Source organism: Pseudophryne corroboree, chromosome 6, assembly GCF_028390025.1.
Source record: "Pseudophryne corroboree isolate aPseCor3 chromosome 6, aPseCor3.hap2, whole genome shotgun sequence".
NCBI classification, from domain to species: Eukaryota; Metazoa; Chordata; class Amphibia; order Anura; family Myobatrachidae; genus Pseudophryne; species Pseudophryne corroboree.
Window position 1 is genome coordinate 691,409,591 of NC_086449.1, and position 27,069 is coordinate 691,436,659.

Below are 27,069 nucleotides of genomic sequence, written 5' to 3' on the forward strand. Positions count from 1 at the left end.
GGATCCCCTGTAATTTTCCCCCCCGGATTTTTAGAACCATGACCGGCTCGAAGAGCCCGAGGCTGGTTATGCTTAGGAGGGGGGACCCCACGCAATTTTTTTTCGGGTTTTTTCCAGTTTTTTAAAAATCGGATCAAAATCCGTCAAATCGGCCGTTTTTCGACAGCGGGACTGTCTAATCCGTTTTTTATTGAATATGTTGAATTCCGGCCAGAGCCGGCCCTAACCAATATGATGCCCTAGGCAAGATTTTGGCTGGTGCCCCCTAGCCCCACCGCTGGTTCCGCCTCTGACCTTGCACCTCGTTCCCAGCACCATCACCCCTCACCCATAGCAGTCCTTATTTTGGTGTTTGTACCCCCTATATTTTAAATAGGAACAGTTCACACATTTGGCGCACCGCCCTAAAAAGAGGTGTGTTTTTGCTGGCAAGGGGCATGGCCACACAATAGTAACCCCAATTCAAATTACACCACACAGTACTGCAACTTTATTCACAATTGATCATGCGATAGTGTCTATAATTCATATTACATCCCACATTAATATCACTTTACCTTATAAACGTTACTCCTCACAGTAGAGCCCCTTATTCACATTACATCACACTGAATTGCTCCTTATTCACATTACACCACACCATATTGCTCTTTTTTCACATAAGATGACACAGTAGTGCCCTTTTTATACGCAACGCCACATAGTAGAGCACCTTATACACATAATGCCACACATTAGTAATGCATTTATACATCTAATTCCACACAGTAATGCCTCTTACACATATGAGACACCTTATTAATGTCCTTATAAACATAATGCGCCTTACACATTATGACAACCTTTATTAATGCCCTTTAACACATAATGTCCCTTACACATATGCCGCACATTATTAATGCCCTTATACACATAATGACACACATAGTGCCTACACATTTGCTGCACATTACTAGTCCCCCTATACACATAGTGACACACATGCAGTAGTACCGTTACACATATGCCGCACATTATTAATGCCCTTATACACATAATGACACACATAGTGCCCCCTACACATTTGCTGCACATTATTAGTGCCCCTATACACATGACACACATGCAGTAGTACCGTTACACATATGCCGCACATTATTAATGCCCTTATACACATAATGACACACATAGTGCCCCCTACACATTTGCTGCACAGTATTAGTGCCCCTATACACATGACACACATGCAGTAGTACCGTTACACATATGCCGCACATTAATGCCCTTATACACATAATGACACACATAGTGCCCCTTACACATATGTTACACATTATTAATGCATTTTTACATGACACACATAATGCTCCTTACACATATTCCGAACACTACTGCACAACCAGCCCACTCACATGCACACAGCACTCACACTGCTACTAACACTGTGACCTCTGCCTCTGATTGGATACAGATGTGTCCTTACAAATCTTGCCTCAATGCTAACGTCGGGCACCTTTTTTTTATGAAAATGCATCTTATTTGCATTGCTTTGTGGCTAGGATGCACAAGCAGCTTCTGCTGATTAAACTGATATGCAGCATGCCTATATACTGTGTGAGACTGTGGCTGTATCTGCATATGAAATGCTACACACAGAATATAGGCATGCTGCATATCATTTTAATCAGCAGAAGCTGCTGATGCCCCTGGGCATATCAAATGCCCTAGGCAATTGCCTAGTTTGTCTATGCCTATGGCCGGCTCTGATTCCGGCACCCACTTGCCGGAATTCGACGGTCGAGTTGTGTCGAATTAAAAAACGGCCGAAAAATTGCCGCGATTCGCCGGTAATTGCATATACCCCTATATGAGCCAAACCAAAATGTATAAATATTTTAAAAATTACACTGCAGTGTGGTGTCACGGTATAAATACAAACTAAAAATTATCAAAGAAATAGTGGTATTTTGTTAAAAAATATTACATTATCTAATAATGACATTACACATGTAAGTGGTTTCCAAACCACTTTCCACTACTCCAGCCTCTAACATGACAAGCGCTGTTTTTGAAACATTGCACATGGATCATATAAATATAAAACATAGTCACAATTATTTAAAAAAAAAAAAAAGGCCCGAAAGGAAAACAGTATTGCAGGACAATTCAGAGACACACCAAGTCCAAACTACACATGCAAAATATCTTTCAGAAAAACACATGACCTACAATAAAATAAGATGTTACATTGGCTTTTGTATAAAACATTACCCAAAACAATGTATTTGCTGACACACACTTGAAGATGGGAGTAATATGCCACGTCACATGACACACATTTTAAAATAAATAAATAAATAAATAAGGTCATAGAATGTAAAACAAATACACATGCTCACCATTCTTCCTGGGCCTATCGGAATCCCGGACATGGGTTGCAGAGACTACTTCAGAAGGTATGACACTCCGCATGGGCTCCTCATACTCCAGATATGTTGCAATATAGGGCTGCCCACCACCGGTTTTTCGAGCCGACTTCGCCTCCTTGGCCATTTTGGACTTGACACGTCGCTTTATGTCATAGTACCGTTTGCGGCAATTGTCCTCCGTCCGCTTGACCACCCCCTCACTATTGACAGCAGCAACAACTTTCGCCCACAACACCGTCTTCCTCCGTGTTGGCACCTTGGCGGACTCAGGGCCAAATAGCTGCCTCTGATACTTCATCAGCTCACGCACCAATGCCACATTTTCAGCAAAACTAAACTTTACATTCCGCCCAGTCTTAGTAGTGGCTGTGGAGCACTCTGACTGTCACTATCACTTGAGGCTGCTGCTGCAACCTCACCCACCTCCTCCACCTCACTAACCTCACTAACACTCACCTCCTCCACCTGACCAACCTCCTCCCCCTCACTCACACCCTCCCCCTCACCCACCTCTGAGTCACACATAATTGTGTGTCTAAACAGTTAACACTGAAAAAAAAATAGACAAACACACTCCTCCACTACCACTACACAACTCTCACACACACACACACACACACACACACACACACACACACACACACACACACTGACAACGGACTATAAAGAAAAATAACTTGGACTAAAAATGATACAAAACCACAAAATACAAGACTACAAGAATGACAAGACGACTTTCAAACACAATACCACACTCAGAAATCGCTAACAACACTCCTCACCAAACCACAAATTCACCTACCTCCACGGCATAACCTCCCTCCTCCTCACCACTAACTAAACCCACGAGGTGTGGACGGTTTGGGGCGTATTTATATGGTTGCGCACAGACACTCCTACCATCTGAAACACAACCAATCCCGAACGGGGTTGAAAAACGAAACTAAAACTGAAAATGCGGCCGCGGGAAAAAAAAAACCTGCCGCGTTTAACTTAGAAAAAAAAACAGGGAAAAAAACAAAATCACGAACACAAACAACAATGACGGCCATAAATGTGCCAAAAAAAACCGACTGGCATCGACATCGGAAAACACGAAAACCATAAAGTCGACTGCTTCGTAACTTTGCGTATATGGATTCAAAAAGTTGCATGAAAATGCACCCGATACAAAACGAGTTTAAACACTATACAAACCGACTCAAACACGAATATTAGTAAATATTGGCCCAGGTGTTAATTTTAAGCCACATAATAGTTCCCTAGTTCAATTTATGATCCATAATAGTGTCCTTAGTTAATGTTATGCCCCATAGTAGTGTCCTAGTTCATTTTATGATTGCAGAGCTGCCAGTACACGTTATGCAACACAGTACCCACAATTCACATTACATTACATACAGTGTCCCCAGTTCATATTATGCCACACTATAGAGCCTCCACTTCATACTGTGCCACATTACAGTGTCCCAGTTCATATTATGTAACATTATAATGCCCTCCAGTTAATATTCTACCAAATTACAATAAACAGGTCCAGGGACATAAATAGATAAATTGTAGGCCCCAAGGCAAAAGATTGTGAGTGCTCTTATGTATCCCAATGGTGAAAAATGTATATAACTCATGTAACTGTGACAGGGAAGGTGGGTCCCTCTTAGCTCTGGGCCCCATAGCAGCTGCCTTCCCTGCACCTATGGTAGCTACGCTCTTGCAGGATGCATTTGCAATGCCCGAGAGCTGCAATAGTCGCATGTACCCCTGATCATCATAATGAGATGCTGCTAGTGAGGCGACACAGGCATTATTTACCTCCTGTGCCTCCAAATCTATTCAGAGTTAGTGTTGACCATCAATGGTCCATCATTTTTGTTATACCATGGGATTAAAACCATTGATGGTGAGCACATGTGCAAAACAAGACATAAAAGACACCTCCTGCTGTTTTGCATATATTTGCATATTTTCATACAGCAGCTGCATCCAAAGAGGCAGGTACTGTACAAACGCCATCTTTGTTTCAGGCCCTAAGGCACTACAGGTGTCCATTCAAACTTCAGAGACTCCTTACCTTTGCCTTATTATACCACTGAAGCGGCCTATTATACCACACAAGCGGCCTATTATACCACACAAGCGGTCTATTATACCACACAGGCAAGTTTAAAACAGTTTCACTATTTCATCTGGTTGATTGTTTTGCTTCATTGAATTGTGGCTTTTAATTAATTGTTTGAGGGCTGTTACTGTCTCAGTATCTCAGTCACCCAGAAATTGCTGTAAGTGCTGCTCACTGGTTTTACTGCAACTTTATTATAACAACGTGTTCACTGCTTGCTAATTTGAGTATTTTTATTGAGTATATAATTGTGTTATTTTAATTTTCAATTGATACTGAAAGTTTATAAACTGTTTGTGATTTAGTATCAAAGCCTCATTGCCATTCATTGCAAGAAGCAAATCAAATCATTTCTACAGATATATCAAATTATATAGCACAGTGGTTATATCTTTGGTGCCAATTATTAAGATAAGCAATATTTCAGTAGCAATGTGAATTTGGTTTCCAATATCACTGAATAACATAGTTTTGATGTTAAAAAAATCTTATATTTATGAAAGTTGGCGGAAGAGGGAAAAGGGTAGGTATTGAGGCGAGCATGGGATGTAGGGTGAAGCTTTATTCTAGATCACCCACAAATCATGCATCAGCCAGGCCAATAAGAAATGTCAATGTTTTTACTTGTAGACGGGTGTATGTGAAACATTTACTGGTCACTCTCGACTATACAGAAAACATAACATACAATGCTCTTATCACTTCTCAGCATCCAGTTCCTCACATGCCATGCTTTACAAGATAATTCTACTCATATGAAAAGTGCTATAATCCTACTGTATAACCTAAAACAGCTCTATGAACATATGACTGGTCAATCAAAGGATACCAGAACTATTAAAATGCTATATTAAAGTGATACTAGTTTTTGCTGATTATTTAAAAGAATGTCATTATACACCAGTAGCAAAACTAATATAAATCACAGCATCATAAAACATATGCAGATATATTAAGCTAAACTTGTTTTTTTTTTTTTTTTTTTTAAATGTGCTGTTTCTAAGTAATTAATGATTTTATTCTAACGCTCTGTTTCTAAGAAGATATCACCGACAGCTTATAAATCAAAGCCCAGTTCTACTTCTTTAGGCACATCAGTTACAAATGTGTCTTGATGATAGTTTTTCTGTAAATATGAACATTACTCAATGTTTCATTTTTAGTCAACAGTTATTGTTGTTGTAAATTTTTGGGGAATATGCTTGACATTTCAGTTGTGTAATTCAACTTCAAAATATAATATAATTGTTATACTAGGATAAAATATATTTATTATAATAAACAGTTGTATTGCCACAAGTGAATGGATGCTATACACCTTAATCAAAAGTTACCAAATTACTTGACGCCTTATAAGTAAACAAAAAGTCACTCAACAAAATGATACTTACAATAAGCAGTAATGATTGCGGTCTGAAGTCTCTCGAAGTTCTGCTCACTTTTTCATATACCAGCAGTAGAAAAAGTAAATATTCATCCCATGCACGAACAGGACACTGTACTCAGGATGGCTATTCTAGGCTGCTTTCACTGTGCTTCCGTTAATCACAACAATTATACTCATCATTTGGCCATAAATGGTAAGGTATGAAACTCACGGTGGCCTCTGAAATACAGCCCCATAAATTAATGTTAAGCAGCTAAACTGCCACTAAGACTAAAAAAATAGTATTTAAATACAAAAACTATCCGGTCTCTGGCTTAGTCCTTGCACAAAAAGACAATAAAAGTGAACTTACTTTACCATTAATAAAAACATGTTACATGCTTTCAGATTAGCAATTTAGAATGCAAATTGCAAATACAGTATGATACATGGATATTTTCCATGTTCCCTTATTTTATCACAGGCAAAATGTTACATGTAATTCCACAAATCCTACTCTCTTCTATATCTTTTCCCCTCCAGTAAACTGTTCAAATTTGACACCCTTTTAGAACTAAAATGCCATTATATCAGTATACTACGCCGGTCCCGGATAGTTTAAGCGTTATAATTTATAGTATATTAAAAGTTGATACTTAACATCTGTCATTGCTTCTCTTGATCTTAAGAAAGTCAATCTTGCTGCTTATGTATCTTTTATGATGGGATGTAAGGAAATGAGGCGTAGATGAGGCATAAAAAGCCACGAGTGTAGAGACCGAAAAAGCAAGAATGAAACTTGAAGGAGGCACTAACGCATTCTGTTATCATCACAGGTGTTGACATGAGCTGTAAGGTCTCCAAGATATACTCTCTAGCCAGCAGTGTTGATTTCACTGGTAATTGAGATGCTACTGGTGTTAGCACTTAGAAGTAGAACAGTTTAGATCACATCACAACAGCTTTCTAGCTTTCTCACTGGCATACAGTCATCTACCAAGATTTATTTGGTTGTTGCAAAATATACACTGTGATTTTAGTTGTATTGTATTTCTTTGCCTACATAATGTTTAGGTTACACTAGTTACAGTATGTCCAGTTACTAAGAAAAATGTTATTTTGTACTATGCACCTTCATTTTTATTTAAGGCAGTGGTTCCCAAACTGAGTATCATGCAGTGGCAGATTTTACCTGTGGATTTTACGGATTTTACTTATTATATATTACCCAATCAGCTTCAGTGAAGACAGATGCAGTCCGTGACTGCACTGGCTTCACCATGACTAACAGCGACTTCCCATTGGAAGTCCTATCTGCCAGTCACCCGCAAGATAGGCAGTCCCATTGGGAGGTGTTGCCTCCCTCCGGAACTGCCAGACCGGGCTGCGATCAGCAGAGAGCTGGCTTTCTCATCGTGAGCCCTACCTGGCTTCTATGGGCTAGGCTGCTGCTAATGCAGCCCATACAAGCCAGGGGTATGCACATGCGCACACAAGCCACGCTTGTACGCATTTGCAGGTCCAGCGCCAGCCCGGACCATTGCGCAGGTGCCAGGACATGTCTGGATGGGGCCGGCTCTCACCTCTCCCTCTCTGGCACCCACAGCAGCAGCCCCCCTGGCAATAAAAGGTAGGAGCCGCCACTGGTGCCGTGGCACCCTGGGATGCCTCAGGGCACTTGCAGGGGTGCCCTGGGTTGGTGGTCAAGGTCCAATTAAAAGTATGTAAGGTCAGTGTAATAGGCTAACCAGTGCTTGTAGCTTCCCATCTCCTATATAATAGCCCTATTCTGTGACCTTGTGATTCATTTGCTAACGCTGGGCGGAGTTACAACACTGGGCGGAGTTAGTCAAATGAGTCACAGAGATCTGGCCAAATCTACAGGAGACTAGGAGCAGAAGCAGATAGCATGGGCATTGGGCATGGCACAGGCAGGGGTGCAGACCTCCCAGCTTTCTGCAGGAGCTTTATCCAGGCAGAAGAACACACTCAGCGAAAAGGGGGCGTGGCTTCACGGGAGGGCCCCCGTTTTCGTCAGTGAGGGGGCATGCCCAGCGCTCTGTGAGCTGCTGGCATGCTCCCAGGGGCTGATTATGAGTCCGGGGGGCCCAGGGCACTTGTGACAGGGGAGCCCTATCTCATTGCTGTGGGTTGGGGGCATGGCCTAATCGCGGCCCGCGCGGCCACGCCCCCTTATGCAAATTTCGATTTTTATTTTTATTTTTTTGATGGGATTTTGGCCCCTCAGCTAGGGCTAAATCCAGAGGAGGTGGTCGCTCCCCCCTACACACCCGCACAGGGAGAAGAAAGCAGGGAGACTGCTGCCTCCCTGCAACACCACAGACCTGCCAATATGCAGCAGCGTGTGCTGACTGTAGCACAATGCTGCCGCTGTTGCTGGGGGAGCTTCTGAGCTGGGACAGAGCTACTCCAGCCGGGGGGTCCCCTAAAACTATGGGGCCAACGGTACATATCCCCTGCCCCCCCCCACCTTAATCCGGCTCTGCTGCTGGAACCCCCCCATTAATCCGTACCCCCTGATGCCCCCTCTCCCTCTGTCTCCACTATTCACCGCTGCTCTGCTAAGCAGAACAGTGAGTACAGGAGCTTTCCAACTGCCCCCCCCCCCCACCGCCGGACACTGCGACCCGCGGGTGGGACAGCGGGACAGACCCCAAAAAATGGGACTGTCCCGCGAAAATCGGGACATTTGGGAGGTATGGGGGTGTGTGAGGGGTATGTCATACAGACAGACGGCACCGGCTCACTGTGTGCTTGACCCCCCACATCAGCATACTCAGCAGGGTCTCTCTGATACGGAGGAGCGTCACTTTCTGGCACACTCCACGCTTCTTAGCTGCAGTTTAGTGGGGCACCTGCCGCTGTGCAGGTTCCATACTGCCTCTGTTATCTCCAGCCCCGGCAACCCCACCGCTAGCTGCAGCGCTGCCACCCGCAGTGGAGTGCGCCCAGCTCATTCACACACTGTAGCTGGCGGGTAGCGCTGCAGAAATCTGAGCTGCTTGCAGGCTCTGACCCACTCCTCCCTCCAGCCGCAGCGTCTCCTGGGAGCTAACCAGTCACTCCCAGTCTCCCCTTACCACAGTGCCCGGAAGCCGTGAGGTCCGCGCCACGTGCATGCTATGACCCCCTCCTCCCTCCAGCCACAGCATCTACTGGGGGCTAACCAGTCATTTCCAGTCTCACCTTACCACAGTGCCCGGCAGCTGCGCGAGGTCTGCGGTGTGTGACTGAGGAGGGGGGGAGGGATGCGGACGGGCAGAGGAAGCAGGACTCCAGCCTGAGAGAGTCAGCCATGCCAAGTCTCCAGCAGCAGCAGATCCCAACAGGTTGGAGTGGAACAGCAGCAGCCAGCAGCAGTGACTCCGGTCAGACACATCTGTCTGTCACCACTGTTTTGTCCCTAATACCAATCTCTCCCGTGCCCTGTGTTCTGTCATGTCCCTGTCACCCCTGGCCTTGCCCTGCCACCCTTATCCTGGCCCTTTCACCCTTATCCTGGCCCTGTCACCCTTATCCTGTCCCTATCATTTCTGTCCTGGCCCCGTCACCCCTGTCCTGGCCCCGTCACCCCTGTCCTGGCCCCGTCACCCCTGTCCTGGCCCCGTCACCCCTGTACTGACCCTGTCACCCCTGTCCTGGCTCTGTTACTGCATACCCTCCAACTACCTTTTATGGCATGTACAGTACCCGCAGCGCCTCCAGACCTCTCCCCAATGCACCACACCTCCGCACCTTCCCCTCCACCACATGCGGCACTCCACCCCTCCCCCACATGCTGTGCCTCCAGACCCCCTACACCACCCGTGGCTCCCACTCCTCCACCCCTTCACCACCCACAGCACCTCCAGGCCCCTTCCACCATTCACCCCCCTTATATGTCTCCCACCACACCTGCCCCCCTCCACCCGCAGCATCTGCAGACACCCTCCTCCATCAGCGGTCCCCCTCTCACCCACCCCTCCCCCACCAATGGCACCCCCGCACCTGCCCCTCCACCACCTGCAGCACCTCCGGACCTCCTTTCCCATCCGCCGCAACACCCGTACCTGCACCTACCCTACCCATGGTGCCTGCGGTCCCCTACCCCACCCCCGGCACTCCCGTCCCTTCCCATCCAACAGCACCTCCGGAACCCTTCATCCATCCACAACATCCCCACACCTGCCCCTCTCCCACCCGTGGCAACCCTGCCCCTCCCCCACCTTCAGTGCCTCCGGACCCCTCCCCCATCTGCATCCCCCACTCCTCTGCCCCTCCCCCACGCGCAGCACCTCCCAAACCTTCCCCATCCGGGCCCCACCCCCACTTCTGCCTCCCTCCACCCGCAGCATCTACAGACACCTTCCGCAGTCCCCCCCGCACCCGCTACATTCTGTACATCGTGCCCTGCAGGTGCTGTTCACGCTGTCGCAAGGGGCTGCGCCTCCTTCACCATCGCACGCCTTTCATTGTGCAATATTTAACAACTAACAAAGGAATGCAGGTAATACTCCATATAATACAAATATTAAACCCCAGAAAGGCATGCAAGGGTTAAGGGGGCGTAGCCCCTTGCGACGGTGTGAAGAGCGCCCGTAGGGCGCGATGAAGCACCTAGTCATAACATATGTGGACAAACAGAAGCGAATCCTGTCCCCTACCATATAACTGATCATAAGAATGACATTATAAACACAATTTACTTAATTTAATATATTGGCCTAATATGGGAATCACTGCTTTAAGAGGTCTATCAAAGGCAATAATTCCTAAATGTTGTGAAAACAGAGTTCCTATTCCTATCTCTGGTTTTCACCGATATAAAGCATTGAGTAGTCTATTTATCTCTGATCACTAATGACACCGTTTCCTGGGTGCCGACAGAATTTTTTTTTAATTAAAATAAAGCATTTATGATTTTATGTTCTATTTTTTTTCCTGCTTGGTTTTTATTGACAAACTTTGTTTTATTAGTTTTTGGAGAATCTGGAACTGGAAGCCTGCCTCAAGCAACAGCTTGATAGCACTTAACTAGCTTGGCAAGCAATAAGACTATTACTGAGTGTTACTGAGGTACGGACATAGCTCATGTTAAATCGGCCTAAAAAAGATTTTCTATTATCACAATGAGTGATGATATACAATGGGGTATATTTTACTAACTCCCAGTTTGTCAAAGTTGTGATCAGCAGTGGCTTTGACAGATAGTTTTAAATCGGCTACAGCAATTAAATCAGGCTTGTTTAACATTGATTCCTGTTACCGTTTAAAGCTATCAGTCTAAACCACCAGTGATCAGCGGCTTTGCCATACCATGGGCAAGTAAATCCAGACCAATGTGTCTTTTTGTGCCAAGTTGATAAAACCCTCCTGATTCCCTAATATGTAATCTCCAATTATAAATAAATTTTATTGGTTTTATATATATATATATTATACTAAAACAATATCTTATACAAAACAAACTTTAGACAGGTGTTCAAGGTGCACCCAATGTGCAGCTACTCGTATACAAAGGAGAACCATCAAGTTCTCTATAAACACATACACAAATATAAATGTATACAAATCAGTGCTAAAAAAAATGTCCTCAGTCTAGTCATGCCAATATATAACATGGCAAACAGAAACTAATAATAGTGCAATTTGTGATCGATCCAAATCACACAGTGATCGATGTACAAAGAACAGACTGAATTGTTTCCAAATAGAAAAGACTCAACTATTCCTTCGGCAAATTAGGCTCCCTAAGTGGTCACAAAAAATATAACATTTGCTGAGCCTTCTTCACAATGGTGTCTATGTTTGCACCCCACTTCAAGTCCCTGGAGAGCACAGATCCCAGAAACCTGAAGGTATCCACCACAGACATAAGACTGTCAATAATAGTGATCAGAGATGCCACTGGAGTATACCTACTAAAGTCCACTACCATTTCTACTGTTTCTAGAGGATTTAAATCCAAATTGTTTTGACTGCACCACAAAGCCAACTGTTCAACTTCTTTTCTATAAGCGGGCTCCTCACCACCCTTGATACAACTGACCGTAGTGTCCTCTACACATTTCAAGAGCTTCACAGATGGATCAGACTTGAGGTGCATCATTTGTATATACACTAGATGTAAACTTTCCCAACCTCACCTTTTGCTTCATATCCTCCCCAAAAATTACTATCCAGTAGCAGATAGCTACTGGAACCCCTAAACTGATAAGTTTACAATACAATAAACATTGAACGATTGTGTTGAACGTCAAACTGAAGTTCACAAACAGGAACCTTGCACATGTGCATTGCAGATCAAAATGTTAAATGATATAATGCAGCCCCATATTCACTGCATCATCCACTGACCTGTTTGCTTGATAGGCAAACTGCAAAGGGTCCAGAAGGGGCCCCGTAGTGTCCTTAAGATGGGTCAGCACCAATTGCTCAAACGTTTTCATGATCACAGACGTAAATGCAATCAGTCTAAACTCATAATGAAGAATTTTTTAGGCCCCGGAATAATCACAGTACATTTTAAGCAAGATAGAACTACACATGATTCCAAGGATCTGTTACAGGTCATTGTAAAAATGGGGGCCAACTGCTCAGCACAGATCTTCACGCTTGATGGTGACACCCCATCAGGACCAGGTGCTTTCCTGGACCTCAGCCCTCTGAACAGTTTAACCACCTCCTCTTCAACCACCCTTTATGCTCTTGAAATTCCTTCAAAACAAGGTGGGGGTATAACAGGAGTCTGTTAATCGAACAGTGTGGTCAGAAGTAGTAGATGATACAGTATCAAACTTTTCAAACCTGCAATAAAAAAAACATTCAGCTCCTCAGCTCATTTCTAGCTAACAGCGGTACTCTGAGTCACTGCCACTGCATGAAGAGGGGACACGGATGGAGACTGCACCCAGCCCCCTCCCTTCTCTTAATACGCCCCTGCACTGAAGGAGAGTATGGATTTGTCAGATAATACGAGGAATCACACCTTCTAATTAATGCTTACACAAAAGAATATGAGCCCATTCTTGTATTGGAATAGACAGAATTTAGTACCCCACAAATTTCCAGCTTTTTAGAACTGCGACTATCCAGACATTATCAAACTCACCTAGGGACAGGGAGAGATTACAGCCTCCCCATTAGAACTAAGTGGAGATGAGGTTAAAAAAAATGGTTCTTTCCATACATGGAGGCTGTGATCACTCCCTCATTGGTGACAGCTGTCACAGACACTTTCCGTTTTTGACCACTAACCATACTGTAAACAGATCCCGGGTTGGATGACCTGGGTTACTCATTTATACTGCCCCTTAACCCGGGTCCTACCCTTGTCCAACCCTGCAAGCTACGCTGGTTGGATTCCCAGGTAACTGGACCTAAGGTTTGTTTTAAGGAGCCATTTCCACTGAGCAAAAACTTGGGTTAAAGCGCATTCATGTGCATAAACCCGGGTTTTGAAGGCAGTGGAAAAGGGGTATGAGGAGACGTAACCCTGGAAATATTAGTTGCCGCCTCCAAGAATTGCCTTTGGCAATGTGCTATGGTCTTGTGTAACTCTGTTACTAACAATAATCAGCAAGGACTGAGCAAAGCTAGGCTAGACCCTTTTACCACACAGCTGACTGTTTTATATTTTCTGTTTATGAAGCTTTTACATGTATAAAGTTATATATCTTTACACCTCCACTTCCACTGTAAATTTCTGTTTTCAGCATGTAAAATAGAGCTCAGGGTGGTACTTTGTGGAAGCTATTTGATAGGAAATTAACTTTACTTTGTAAAAGTGACGGTATGTATGAAGTGAGCAGTGAGCTGTGAAATGAAAATGGTTTAGCCCTACATCTAATGCTGTAAAGATGAAACACTCTCTATTATTTCAAAGTAATTGAAATACAGAAAATAATAACTTAAACTGCATGACAAATAAAGAGAATTTTTTTTTATTAAGAATATTCCTAAACTGTTTTTAAAAACAATTTAGTCACTAAGTTTTAATAACATTTTTAGGTCAAGTGCTCAAAACTTACATGTTTGATGTAAATCTAAAACACACAAGGATCATAGAGACACTTAGTTATTGATCTGCCTGCTGTATCATTCTTATATCTAATACTATATAATAAAAGGATAACGCTGCTCCTCACCTCTATTGGGGGAATTCACTAGGTGGCACCCGACGGTGCAATTCAGGTGTTGCTCCATTCGTGCGCCCACAGCCGCTGGAGCTGACATTACTGTTGTGTTCTAGTATATAAATAACACAATAACATAACATGTATTCAGACATGTTTACGTGACTGTTTAGTTAATTACTCATATGCCTGAACATGCCCCCTGTATAGCTATATACAACACCAGTGGTTCAACTCTCCTGTCCTCAAGTACCCCCACACACACGTGAATTGATCTATTTTTCTGGGTCAGAAGGAAAGTCTTAAAACATGACCTGTTGGGGCTACTTGAGCACTAAAGGACAGGACCTGCTGCACCACGGAATAAAGGAGATGGTCAAGCTAACTGAGGTAACGGGCTCAGTGATGTGAACAATTTAGCGCTGTATGGGCCCGCCACACAGTAATCTGCAGATTAATAGTCATACAAAGCTGAAGGTTTCCTGCCATTTACAAGCATTTGAACAATTATCCTTTATGTACACTGAACGATAATTGTTCAGAACTGTTGTGCATCGGTGAGATCTGAATGTTTATCGTTCTGTTAGGACCAGTTTAACATTTTTTAAACTACAGTACATACGTGACATATAGATTAGTAATTTATCCTACATTTTATTTAGTTACAAGTAAATTGAGTCTAATCTATGGTTTCCCAAACTCCACCATTGCAGTCCAGGTTAAAGGATATCCGTGCTTGAGCACAGGTGGTTTAATTAGTACCTCAGTCAATTTGATTTATTCATCTGGACTCAAGCATGGATATCCTTAAACCTAGACTGTAGTTTGGGAATTTGGGAATCTCAGGTCTAATTTAATACAAGTGGTGCTTGAAAGTTTGTAAAACCTTCAGATTTTTTTTTATATTTCTGCTGAATTTTAGCCTAAAACTACCTCAGAATTTCACTCAAGTCCTAAAAATAGATGAAGAAAACCAAATCAAACAAATGAGAAAAAAATGAGACATGCTTATTTTTATATTGAGGAAAATGATCCAATAGCACATATCTGTGAGTGGCAAAAGTATGTGCGCCTTTTACTTTCAGTATCTGGTATGACCCCCCTAGTGCAGCAATAACTGTATGTAATTATTGATTAGTCCTGAATAAAGGCTTGGAGAAATTTTACCCCTATCCTCCATACAAAACAGCTTCAACTCTGTTATGTTGGTGGGTTTCATCCCAGAACTGCTCGCTTCAGATCCTTCCACAACATTTCTATTGATTTAAGATCAGGACTTTGACTTGGCCATTCCAAAACTTTAAATTTATTCTTCTTTAACCATTCTTTGACTTGTCAAAGAATGGTTAAAAAATGGTCAAAGGTCGAATTACTTGTGTGCTTTGGGTCGTTGTCTTGCTGCATGACCTACATTCTCTTGAGATGCAGCTCATGGACAGATGTCCTGACATTTTCCGGAATCCATTGTCCCATCAATGATGGTAAATCGTCTGGGGCCAGATGCAGCAAACAGGCCCAAACCATGATTCCACCACCATTGTGTTTCACAGATGGTATGAGGTGTTTTTGCTGGAAAGCAGTTTTCTCCTTTCTCCAAACATAACGCTTCTCATTTGATCCAAACATCTCTATTTTTGACTCATCTGTCCACAAAACATTGTTCCAATAGCCTTCTGGCTTGTCCAGGTGATCTTTAGCAAACTGCAGACGGGCAGCAATGTTCTTTTTGGAGAGCAGCATTTTTTTTTTCTTGCAATCCTGCCATGCACACCATTGTTGTTCGGTGTCCTCCTGTTGGTGGTCTCATTACCATTAGCTAATGTCGGAAAGGCTTTCAGTTGCTTAGAGGTTACCTTGGGTTCCTTTGTGACCTTGCAAACTGTTAGACGCCTTGTTCTTGGCATGATCTTTGTTGGTCGACCACTCCTGGGGAGAGTAATATTGGACTAGATTTTCCTCTATTTGTGAACAATCTGTCTGACTGTTGATTGGTGGAGTCCAAACTCTTTAGAGATGGTTTTGTAACATTTCCCTGTCTGATAAGCATCAACAACTCTTCTTCTGAGATCCTCGGAAATCTTCTTTGTTCGTGGCATGATACACTTCCACAAATGTGTTGTGAACATCAGACTTTGATATATCCCTGTTCTTTTAAAAAGACAGGTTGTCCACTCCCCCCTGATTGTCATCCCATAGATTGAAAATACCTGAATCTAATTTTACCTTCACGATATCTGCAAAGTCTAAATGTTCACAGACTTATGCCACTCACAGATATGTGATGTTGGATCATTTTCCTCAATAAAAAAATGAGTACGTTTAATTTTTTTTGTCTCATTTGTTTGATTTGGTTCTCATTATCTACTGTTAGGACTTGTGTGAAAATCTGAAGTAGTGTTAGGCCAAATTTCAGCAGAAATATAGAAAATTCGGAATGGTTCACAAACTTTCAAGAACCATACAGCAGACAAGCAGGGTTTGTATATGGAGGCGTTTCCTGGTGCTTAGGTTCCCTTCCAGGCCAGGAATAATAAATAGTCAAACTGATATTTATACTTATAATAAAGTTGTAATGGTTGCGTCTGTACACATTTATTTGGATAAATATACTACTCGGGACTGTGTATGTACCATGGAGACCATTTTTTTTCTTAATTTCTCTTACGTCCTAGAGGATGCTGGGGACTCCATAAGGACCATGGGGTATAGACAGGCTCCGCAGGAGATAGGGCACCTAAAAAGAACTTTGACTATGGGGGTGCACTGGCTCCTCCCTCTATGCCCCTCCTCCAGACCTCAGTTAGATCTTGTGCCCAGAGGAGAATGGGTGCTGTTCAGAGAGCTCTCCAGAGTTTTCTGTGGAAAAAGAATTTTGTTAGGTTTTTTATTTTCAGGGAGTCCTGTTGGCAACAGGCTCCCTGCATCGTGGGACCGAGGAGAGAGAAGCAGAGCTGGCTTGTAAAGTTGGGCACTGCTTCTAGGCTACTGGACACCATTTGCTCCAGAGGGAGTCGGAACACAGGTCTCACCTGGGGTTTGTCCCGGAGCCGCGCCGCCGTCGTCCTCACAGATGCCGAAGATAGAAGCCAGGTGAGTATTGAGGAAAAGACTTCAGACGGCAGAAGACATCAGATCTTCATGAGGTAAGCGCGCAGCGGTGAGCTGCGCGCCATTGCTCCCAGTCACACACACAAAGCAGGCACTGAAGGGTGCAGGGCGCAGGGGGGGGGGGCGCCCTGGGCAGCAATAAACCTCGATTTGGCCATAAATACGATGGATTAGGCTGTGGGACAGTAAATCCGCGGACCCCCGCCATTTTATTAGTATATGATGAAGGGATCGAAGCCCGCCGTCGGGTGGGCGGGGCTTGATCCTCAGCACTAACCAGCGCCATTTTCTCCACAGGACTGCATGAGAAAACGCTGGCTCCCCGTTCTCTCCCCTGCTGAGCTTCACAGGTTGGAAAAAGGAGGAGGGGGGCACTTTGGCGACGCAGTGAGTGGAGATTACAATTATAAACATATAATAGCGCTATCTGGTCATATATTCCAGTGTTTTAAGCGCTGGGTGTGTGCTGGCATACTCTATCTCTCTGTCTCTCCTAAGGGCCTGGTTGGGGTTTTGTCCCCTTATAGGTAACTCCCTGTGTGTGTGGGGTGTCGGTACGTGTGTGTCGACATGTTTGAGGCGGAAGGCTTCTCCAAGGAGGAGGTGGAGCAAATGAGTGGTGTGTCCCCGTCGGTTGTGCCGACTCCAGATTGGATGGACATGTGGCATACGTTGCATGCAAGTGTGGCATCTTTACATAAAAGGCTTGATAAGGCTGGTTTAGGGGGGACATCAGGCGGTCAATCCTCAGATTGGACCGACTCACAGGGCCCGTCGGGGTCTCAAAAGCGTCCCTTAACACAAGACACTACTACCGACACGGATTCTGATTCCAGTGTCGACTATGATGAAGTAAAATTGCACCCTAGGGTGACTAAAACTATTCAGTGTATGATTGTGGCAATAAGGGATGTGTTGCATATTGTGGATGAACCCTCAGTCCCCGACACAAGGGTACACATGTTTAAGGAAAAGAAACAGATTATTAATTTTCCCACATCTCATGAATTAAATGAGTTCTTTGGAAAAGCTTGGGAGACTCCGGATAAGATACCGCAGATCCCCAAAAGAATTTGTATGGCATACCCTTTCCCTAAGCAGGACAGGGAGATTTGGGAATTACCCCCCACTGTGGACAAGGCCCTGACGCGCTTATCCAAGAAAGTGGCGCTACCGTCTCCTGACACAGCGGCCCTTAAAGACCCAGCAGATCGCAGGCAAGAAACTACCTTAAAGGGTATTTATTCTCATACGGGTGCTGTGCTAAGACCGACGATTGCGTCGGCATGGGTGTGTAGCGCAATTGCAGCTTGGGCAGATGAGCTGACAGATCAATTTGATACTATGGATAAGGATACTATATTCCTAACTCTAGCCCATATAAAAGACGCAGTCTTATTTATGAGGGATGCTCAAAGGGACATTGGATTGCTAGCTTCTAGTGCCAATGCCATGTCTATCTCAGCGAGAAGATCCTTATGGACTCGCCAATGGACGGGTGATGCGGATTCCAAGAAACATATGGAAGTACTACCCTATAAGGGGGATGTATTGTTTGGGGATGGGCTGACGGACCTGGTTTCCACAGCTACAGCAGGTAAATCAATTTTGTACCATATATTCCCCAACAGCAAAAGAAAGTAACACCCTATCAGATGCAGTCCTTTCGGTCGCACAAGTCCAAAAGAGGTCGGGGATCCTCTTTCCTCACCAGAGGTAAGAGCAGAGGCAAGAGAGCACCTGCTTCGGCAGGTGCCCAGGAACAAAAGTCCTCCCCGGCTGCTCCAAAACCCACAGCATGACGCTGGGGCTCCCCTGAGGGAGTCCGCACCGGTGGGGGCACGTCTTCGACTTTTCAGTCAGGCCTGGGTCAGTTCGGACCTGAATCCCTGGGTGTTGGAAATAGTTTCCTGATAAAAGCGAGATCAAGAGAGAAATTGCTGAGCAGTGTGGCGCTCTCTCTGAGAGTGCTCCAGCAACACGGTTGGATTCTAAATCTACCGAAGTCACAGTTGATTCCAACAACTCGACTATCGTTCCTAGGTATGATACTGGATACGGAACAAATGAAGGTCTTCCTCCCAATAGAGAAAGCCCAAGACATCCAGAACATGGTCAGAGACCTGTTAAAACCGAAAAGGGTGTCAGTTCACCAATGCACTCGAGTTCTGGGGAAAATGGTGGCGGCCTTACGAGGCCATTCCCTTCGGAAGGTTCCATGCAAGGACTTTTCAATGGGACCTTCTGGATAAGTGGTCCGGGTCCCATCTGCATTTACATCGGAAAATAACTCTGTCCCCAGGAACCAGAGTGTCCCTCCTGTGGTGGTTGCAAAGTGCTCACCTGCTGGAGGGTCGCAGGTTCGGGATTCAGGACTGGATCCTGGTTACCACGGACGCGAGCCTCCGAGGATGGGGAGCGGTCACACAGGGAAGGACTTTTCAGGGTCTTTGGTCAGACCATGGGTCCTGTCTACACATCAATGTGTTGGAACTCAGGGCCATTTACAACGGCCTTCGACAAGCGGAGAGTTTTCTTCGAAACCTTCCGGTTCTGATTCAATCAGACAATGTCACAGCAGTGGCTCATGTGAACCGCCAAGGCGGGACAAGAAGCAGAGTCGCGATGGCGGAAGCCACAAGGATCCTTCGCTGGGCGGAAAATCATGTAAGCGCTCTGTCGGCTGTCTTCATGCCGGGAGTGGACAACTGGGAAGCAGACTTCCTCAGCAGACACGATCTCCATCCAGGAGTGTGGGGACTTCATCAAGAAGTCTTTGCAGACGTAACACGTCTTTGGGGAACTCCTCAAATAGACATGATGGCGTCACGCCTCAACAAAAAACTTTGGAGGTATTGCGCCAGGTCTCGGGACCCTCAGGCAGTAGCAGTAGACGCACTGGTAACACCGTGGGTGTTCGACTCGGTCTACGTGTTCCCTCCTCTTCCTCTCATCACAAAAGTGTTGAGGATCATAAGACGAAGAAGAGTACAGACGATACTCGTTGTCCCAGACTGGCCTCGAAGGGCTTGGTACTCGGATCTACAAGAGATGCTCACAGGAGACCCCTGGCCTCTTCCTCTGAGGGAAGACCTGTTGCAGCAGGTGCCCTGTGTATTTCAAGACTTACCACGGTTACGTTTGACGGCATGGCGGTTGAACGCCGAATCCTAGCAAAAAAGGGGATTCCGGAAGAGGTCATCCCTACTTTAATAAAGGCTAAGAGGGAGGTGACGATAAAACATTATCACCATATCTGGCGAAAGTATGTGTCTTGGTGTGAGACCAAGAATGCACCTACGGAAGATTTTCATTTGGGTCGTCTTCTCCACTTCCTACAGACAGGAGTGGATATGGGCCTGAAATTAGGTTCGGTTAAGGTACAGATTTCGGCCCTCTCGATTTTCTTTCAGAAGGAATTGGCTTCTCTTCCAGAAGTCCAGATGTTTGTAAAGGGAGTGCTGCACATACAGACCCCTTTTGTGCCTCCAGTGGCACCATGGGACCTGAACGTGGTGTTGCAGTTCCTAAAATCACACTGGTTTGAACCGCTTAACAAGGTTGAGTTGAAATTTCTTACCTGGAAGGTGGTAATGTTGTTGGCCTTAGCATCAGCAAGGCGAGTGTCAGAATTGGCGGCTCTATCACACAAGAGCCCCTACTTGATTTTTCATGTGGATCGAGCTGAATTGAGGACACGTCCGCAATTTTTGCCTAAAGTGGTTTCGTCGTTCCATATGAATCAACCTATTGTGGTGCCTGTGGCTACTGGTGACCTGGAGGATTCCAGATCCCTGGACGTAGTCAGGGCCTTAAAAATTTATGTAGCCAGGACGGCTAAAATTAGGAAAACGGAGGCTCTGTTTGTCCTGTATGCGGCCAATAAGATTGGCGCCCCTGCTTCAAAGCAGACTATTGCTCGCTGGATCTGTAATACGATTCAGCAGGCTCACTCTACGGCTGGATTGCCGGTACCAAATTCGGTTAAGGCCCATTCCACTAGGAAGGTGGGCTCTTCTTGGGCGGCTGCCCGAGGCATCTCGGCTTTACAACTTTGCCGAGCGGCGACGTGGTCGGGGTCAAACACTTTTGCTAAATTCTACAAGTTTGATACCCTGGCTGATGAGGACCTAGCATTTGCGCAGTCGGTGCTGCAGAGTCATCCGCACTCTCCCGCCCGATTGGATGCTTTGGTATAAACCCCATGGTCCTTACGGAGTCCCCAGCATCCTCTAGGACGTAAGAGAAAATAAGATTTTAAACCTACTGGTAAATCTATTTCTCCTAGTCCGTAGAGGATGCTGGGCGCCCTTCCCAGTGCGGAAACTCTGCAAGACTTGTATATAGTTGTTGCTTACATAAGGGTTATGTTACAGTTGACATCGGTCTTGGACCGTTACTGTTGTTTTTGTTCATACTGTTAACTGGTTATGTATGTTCCAGGTTACATGGTATGATTGGTGTGGGCTGGTATGAATCTTGCCCTTGGATTGCTAAATCCTGCCTTGTATTGTCCATCTCCTCTGGGCACAGTTCTCTAACTGAGGTCTGGAGGAGGGGCATAGAGGGAGGAGCCAGTGCACACCCATAGTCAAAGTTCTTTTTTGGGTGCCCTATTTCCTGCGGAGCCCATCTATACCCCATGGTCCTTACGGAGTCCCCAGCATCCTCTACGGACTAGGAGAAATAGATTTACCGGTAGGTTTAAAATCTTATTTTTTGTTTGTTCCAGCATCACGCAAAAACTATGGGATGAATTTGAATTCCGTTTTCACTATTGTATAGATTAGTCACCTAGAAAGAAACTGAGGTATTTATGATCTCAATGCAACATAACATCAGGGAAAGGAGCAATAACATAAAAGCCAGGCACTTAACATTCAGCGCGTGCGGTGTGCAGGCTCCTCAAGACAGAACAACTATATGTACTGCATATACTGTATAATTGTTTTGGGACAAATATACTTCTAAGGACTGTTTATGAACTATGGAGACAAAAAAATTTTAATCAGAATTTATACAGGCTACTAACGTTTAACATAACTAATGTGTGTGTGTGTGCATATATGTGTATATATATATATATATATATATATATATATATATATATATTGCACAGCCGAAACATAAAGAGTTATATGTGTATGCGTCTATAAATACATAGATAATATATATCTCAAGAATTATTTTGCAGGAAAATCCGACTATATATTAATCACTAATCATGCAGCTTATCTTGATTTACGAAGTTGCAATATGCATGTTAATCCAGTAGTTGGCGCACCAAGCAAAATACGACATATCATATAGTTACTGTTCATGTTACGTGCAAATTTTCAGTGTTATTGTAGGTTAAGAACAAACAGATTTGGGATCTACAAGATAATATTTGAGTAAAGTTAATTTAGACTGGACTGTGAGATTGCCACTTGAATTGGATTTTGTGGTCTTTAATAGAAAACTGTAGATTATTGCTTATCGATGTACTATGGCAGGGACAAACAGGGCTGCAGATGTAGATCTCAGGACCAGCTGCTTCTCCTATGTACAGCTTTAAGTGGCTTGCTCACTAGTTACTGCCCCCAAGTATCTTTTTGTGTTAATCCCTGAAGGAAAAACGGCAAATATTGTTTACAAAGATATTTTGCGATTGATGTCTACAATATAAAAATATACATCACAATATTAGGTGGCACTACTGTCTTTGTGAAATTAGTTCTCCTGAGCAATAATAGACATCCAATGCGAGCTAAGCCGCAGGCAAATGCTAGTATGAAATAAAGCTGTTAATTAGCACTTCTACAACGGAGTTTACAGTACATTGGCTTTTCAATGCATGGTAATGTGAATATGTAGCATTACCAAGAGCATGATGTATACATTAATTAGAGAGGGGGTGCTAAACTATCTTCATAAAGAAAAGAATCCTACAAAACTATCAAATAAGAACAATAATCACTTCCTTGTAGCTTACTCTGGGTATATGTACAGATGCACCACTTTACTTGACGCTGGTTTCTGCTCAGCGGAACATTATGGTAGATAGTTGTTCTATAATTTCAAACCCTTTATCCACATCAAGGACAAAGGCAGGATTTCTAGAGGCGGGTTTCCACATCACGCCACCAAAGTGGGTATGATGTCATACAAGGGGGCATGGCTGTCATTCTAGCTAGTTCAGGCCCACATTCATTTACGATATTAATCTTTGCTCTCACAAGGTACTTTACACATAAATGGGACATAAATGCGCAGTATTTTAATAGAAAAAAATGACATAGATAAAAGCACAGTACTTTTATTTACATTGCCTACTTTAATCACCTATTGAAAAGGGAGCCTGTGCTCTAGGAAGACGGGAGATTGCTATCTGTTCTGCATTGTTAATCATTCTAGAGCAGAAGAGAATCACACTTCAAGCTGCAGGACATCCGCAGATCACAGCGCACGTAGTCTATAGGGATTTATATCCCAGAAACAGAATGAATAAATTGGTAAATCCTGACATACATTATAGATGTGATAAAATAACTCTTCTGTGCATTCTACATTTCAAAGAAATTTATAGTTTGAAGTTTTAGGGTAGAATGCTGTTTTGTGCTTTGGTAGTGTGTGCAGGTATATTGTGCAGCAGAAGGCATATGTAGGTCTAGGGAAAGGGTTTCTGGCCAGCCAGGAGGGTGAGGGAGGTTTCCAGGCATCCAGAACCCCCCTTCTCGAGTGTGCCACTGTACGTTCCCAAAACAAAACTGTTAACAAAAAAGTAAACGTGTTTTGTAAAAGTTCAAAGATTCACAATCAGCAGCTTAATTTGCAAAATACAATTGACAAGCATCAATGTTACATGTCTGTAGCCTATAAAGGAGCTTACAGTTTCTTTGACACACATTCTTCCTGGCTTGTTACAGGGATCTTTGTAGTGTGACTACTGGTGGTCTGGACTAATATATGCACTCACGCACACATTACAAATATACATTGTTGTGGAAACAGGACACTGTTTTTTCTTGCACATTTTGCTCTCTCTTTACACTCACTGTAACATGTCAAATCTAGTTGTCTCAGGAGTGCCTCAGGCCCAGAGCCGGCCCTGACCAGTATGATGTCCTAGGCAAGATTTTGGCTGGTGCCCCTAGCACTGCCACTAGTTCCGCCTCTGACCCTGCACCACTTTCCCAGCACCATCACAACCTCAACCATACCAGTCCTCATTTTGGTGCTCATATCCCCTATATTTTAAATAGGAACAGTGCGCACATTCAGCGCACAGCCACAAAAGGGGCATATTCTTGCTGGGAAGGGGCATGGTAACACAATATTACCCTCAATTCAAATTACGCCACACAGTAGTGCAACTTTATTCACATTTTATCATTCGATAGTGTCCCTTATTCACGTTACATCACACAGTAGTACCACTTTACCTTATGTACGTTGCTCCTCACAGCAGTGCCCCTTATTCACATTAAATCACACTGAATTGCTCCTTATTCACATTACACCACACCGTACTGCTCTTTATTCACAGTAGACCACACAGTAGTGCCCTTTCTATATTTTACGCCACACAGTAGAGCACCTTATACACATAATGCCACACAGTAATGCCCCTTACACATATGACACACATTATTAATGTCCTTATAAACATAATGCGAATTACACATTTTGCCAACCTTCATTAATACCCTTATGCACATAATTTCCCTAACACGTATGCCGCACATTATTAATGCAGTTATACACATAATGCCACACATGATGTCCCTTACACATATGCCGCACATTATTAATGCATTTATACATATTACACACATAATGCCCCTTACACATATGCTGAACACTAACCAACCATCACACAGCACTCACATGGCCGCTAGCACTGTGACCTCTGCTGGGATACAGACGTGTCCTCATACATCTTGCCTCCATACGCCATGCAGCAGGAGATGCCTGGCGTAAGTCAGCTGGCAGCTCTGCTAATGTAGGACACCTTTTTTTGACGAAAAATGTGTCTTATTTTCATTGCTTTGTGGCTAGGATGCACAAGCAGCTTCTGCTGATTAAAATGATATGTGGCATTCTGTGTGCGACTGTGGCTGTATCTGCATACGAATTGCTACATTACAGTGATTTTCAGGAATACAGTGTAACATAGCATTTCATATGCAGATACATTTGCAATCACACACAGCATATAGGCATGCCGCATATTATTTTAATCAGCAGAAACTGCTTGTGTCATTTGCTTAATTTGCCTATGCCTAGTGCCGCCTCTGCTCAGGCCACTTACAGGGTTGCCTTGGATTGTTGTTCCAGGACCAACTCAAATTATTTATGGTCAATGTAATAGGCAAGACCAGTGCTTGTGGCTGCCAATCATAAAATATGTGGTCAAACAGAAGCAAATCTTGTCCCTCGCCACATAACTGAACCTAAGGATGACAAAAAAAAAACAACACAATTTAATAATAAAAGAAAAATGTTACTTTTTTCTACATTTCCATACCTCCCAACATGACCCTCTACCGGAGGGACACAATGCTCTGCTCCTGGACCTTTCTCATAATTTGTGATTGCCGGCACCTGTTTTGAACAGGTTAATAGATGATAAAGGTGTTTCAGCACAGGTGCCGGCAATCATACACTAACAGGGAAGTCCAGGAGCAGAGCATTCTGTCCCTCCTGGGGAGGGTCGTGTTGGGAGGTATGCATTTCTTAGTTAGACACTATTGGCCTAGGTGTGCCATGAAAGGAAATCTGATACTCCAGGGTGCCGTGACTCAAAAAATTTTGGGAACCACTGCCCTAACTACTGAATGGGAGAGCAGTCACAACAGTGCTAGGTAAAGTGTCCTGACCTCAATATAATCTACCAATAACCACAAAACATATTTTTATGTGTTTGTACTAGTGATGAGCGGGTTCGGATCCTCGGGATCCGAACCCCCCCGAACTTCACCCATTTTACACGGGTCCGAGGCAGACTCGGATCCTCCCGCCTTGCTCGGTTAACCCGAGCGCGCCCAAACGTCGTCATCCCGCAGTCGGATTCTCGCGAGATTCGTATTCTATATAAGGAGCCGCGCGTCGCCGCCATTTTTCACTCGTGCATTGGAGATGATCATGAGAGGACGTGGCTGGCGTCCTCTCAGTTTTTATGTCCAGTGGGCTGCAAATTGTGCTGCAAATATCTGTGCTCAGTGTGCTGCAAATATCTGTGCTCCGTGTGCTGCAAGTGCAAATATCTACGTTCTCTGAATGAAAAACGCTCCATATCTGACTGTGCTCAGTGTGCTGCAAATATCTGTGCTCAGTGTGCTGCAAGTGCAAATATCTACGTTCTCTGCCTGAAAAACGCTCCATATCTGACTGTGCTCAGTGTGCTGCAAATATCTGTGCTCAGTGTGCTAATTGCTTTATTGTGGGGACTGGGGACCAGCAGTATTATATAGTAGGAGGACAGTGCAGAGTTTTGCTGACCAGTGACCACCAGTATTATACGTTCTCTGCCTGAAAAACGCTCCATATCTGTGCTGCATTGTAGTACAGGTTGAGTATCCCATATCCATATATTCCGAAATACGGAATATTCCGAAATACGGACTTTTTTGAGTGTGAGTGAGATAGTGAAATCTTTGTTTTCTGATGGCTCAATGTACACAAACTTTATTTAATACACAAAGTTATTAAAAATATTGTATTAAATGACCTTCAGGCTGTGTGTATCAGGTGTATATGAAACATAAATGAATTGTGTGAATGTACACACACTTTGTTTAATGCACAAAGTTACAAAAAATATTGGCTAAAATTGCCTTCAGGCTGTGTGTATAAGGTGTATATGTAACATAAATGCATTCTGTGCTTAGATTTAGGTCCCATCACCATGATATCTCATTATAGTATGCAATTATTCCAAAATACGGAAAA

General features: G+C 44.0%; 1 protein-coding gene and 1 long non-coding RNA gene across 6 annotated transcripts in view; one reads left to right on the forward strand and one right to left on the reverse strand.

Moving 5' to 3' along the window:
- Positions 1-6,056, reverse strand: part of KCNMB1 (potassium calcium-activated channel subfamily M regulatory beta subunit 1) — a 228,576-nt gene extending 222,520 nt beyond the window's left edge. For both annotated transcript variants that reach the window (XM_063928307.1, XM_063928309.1), the window contains exon 1: positions 5,919-6,056. The gene's annotated coding sequence lies outside the window, so the exon portion shown is untranslated. The remainder of the gene's footprint in view (positions 1-5,918) is intronic.
- The window catches only part of LOC134933245 (uncharacterized), a 446,291-nt gene that overhangs the window by 144,006 nt on the left and 275,216 nt on the right, over positions 1-27,069 (forward strand). The gene's annotated exons all lie outside the window — the stretch shown is intronic.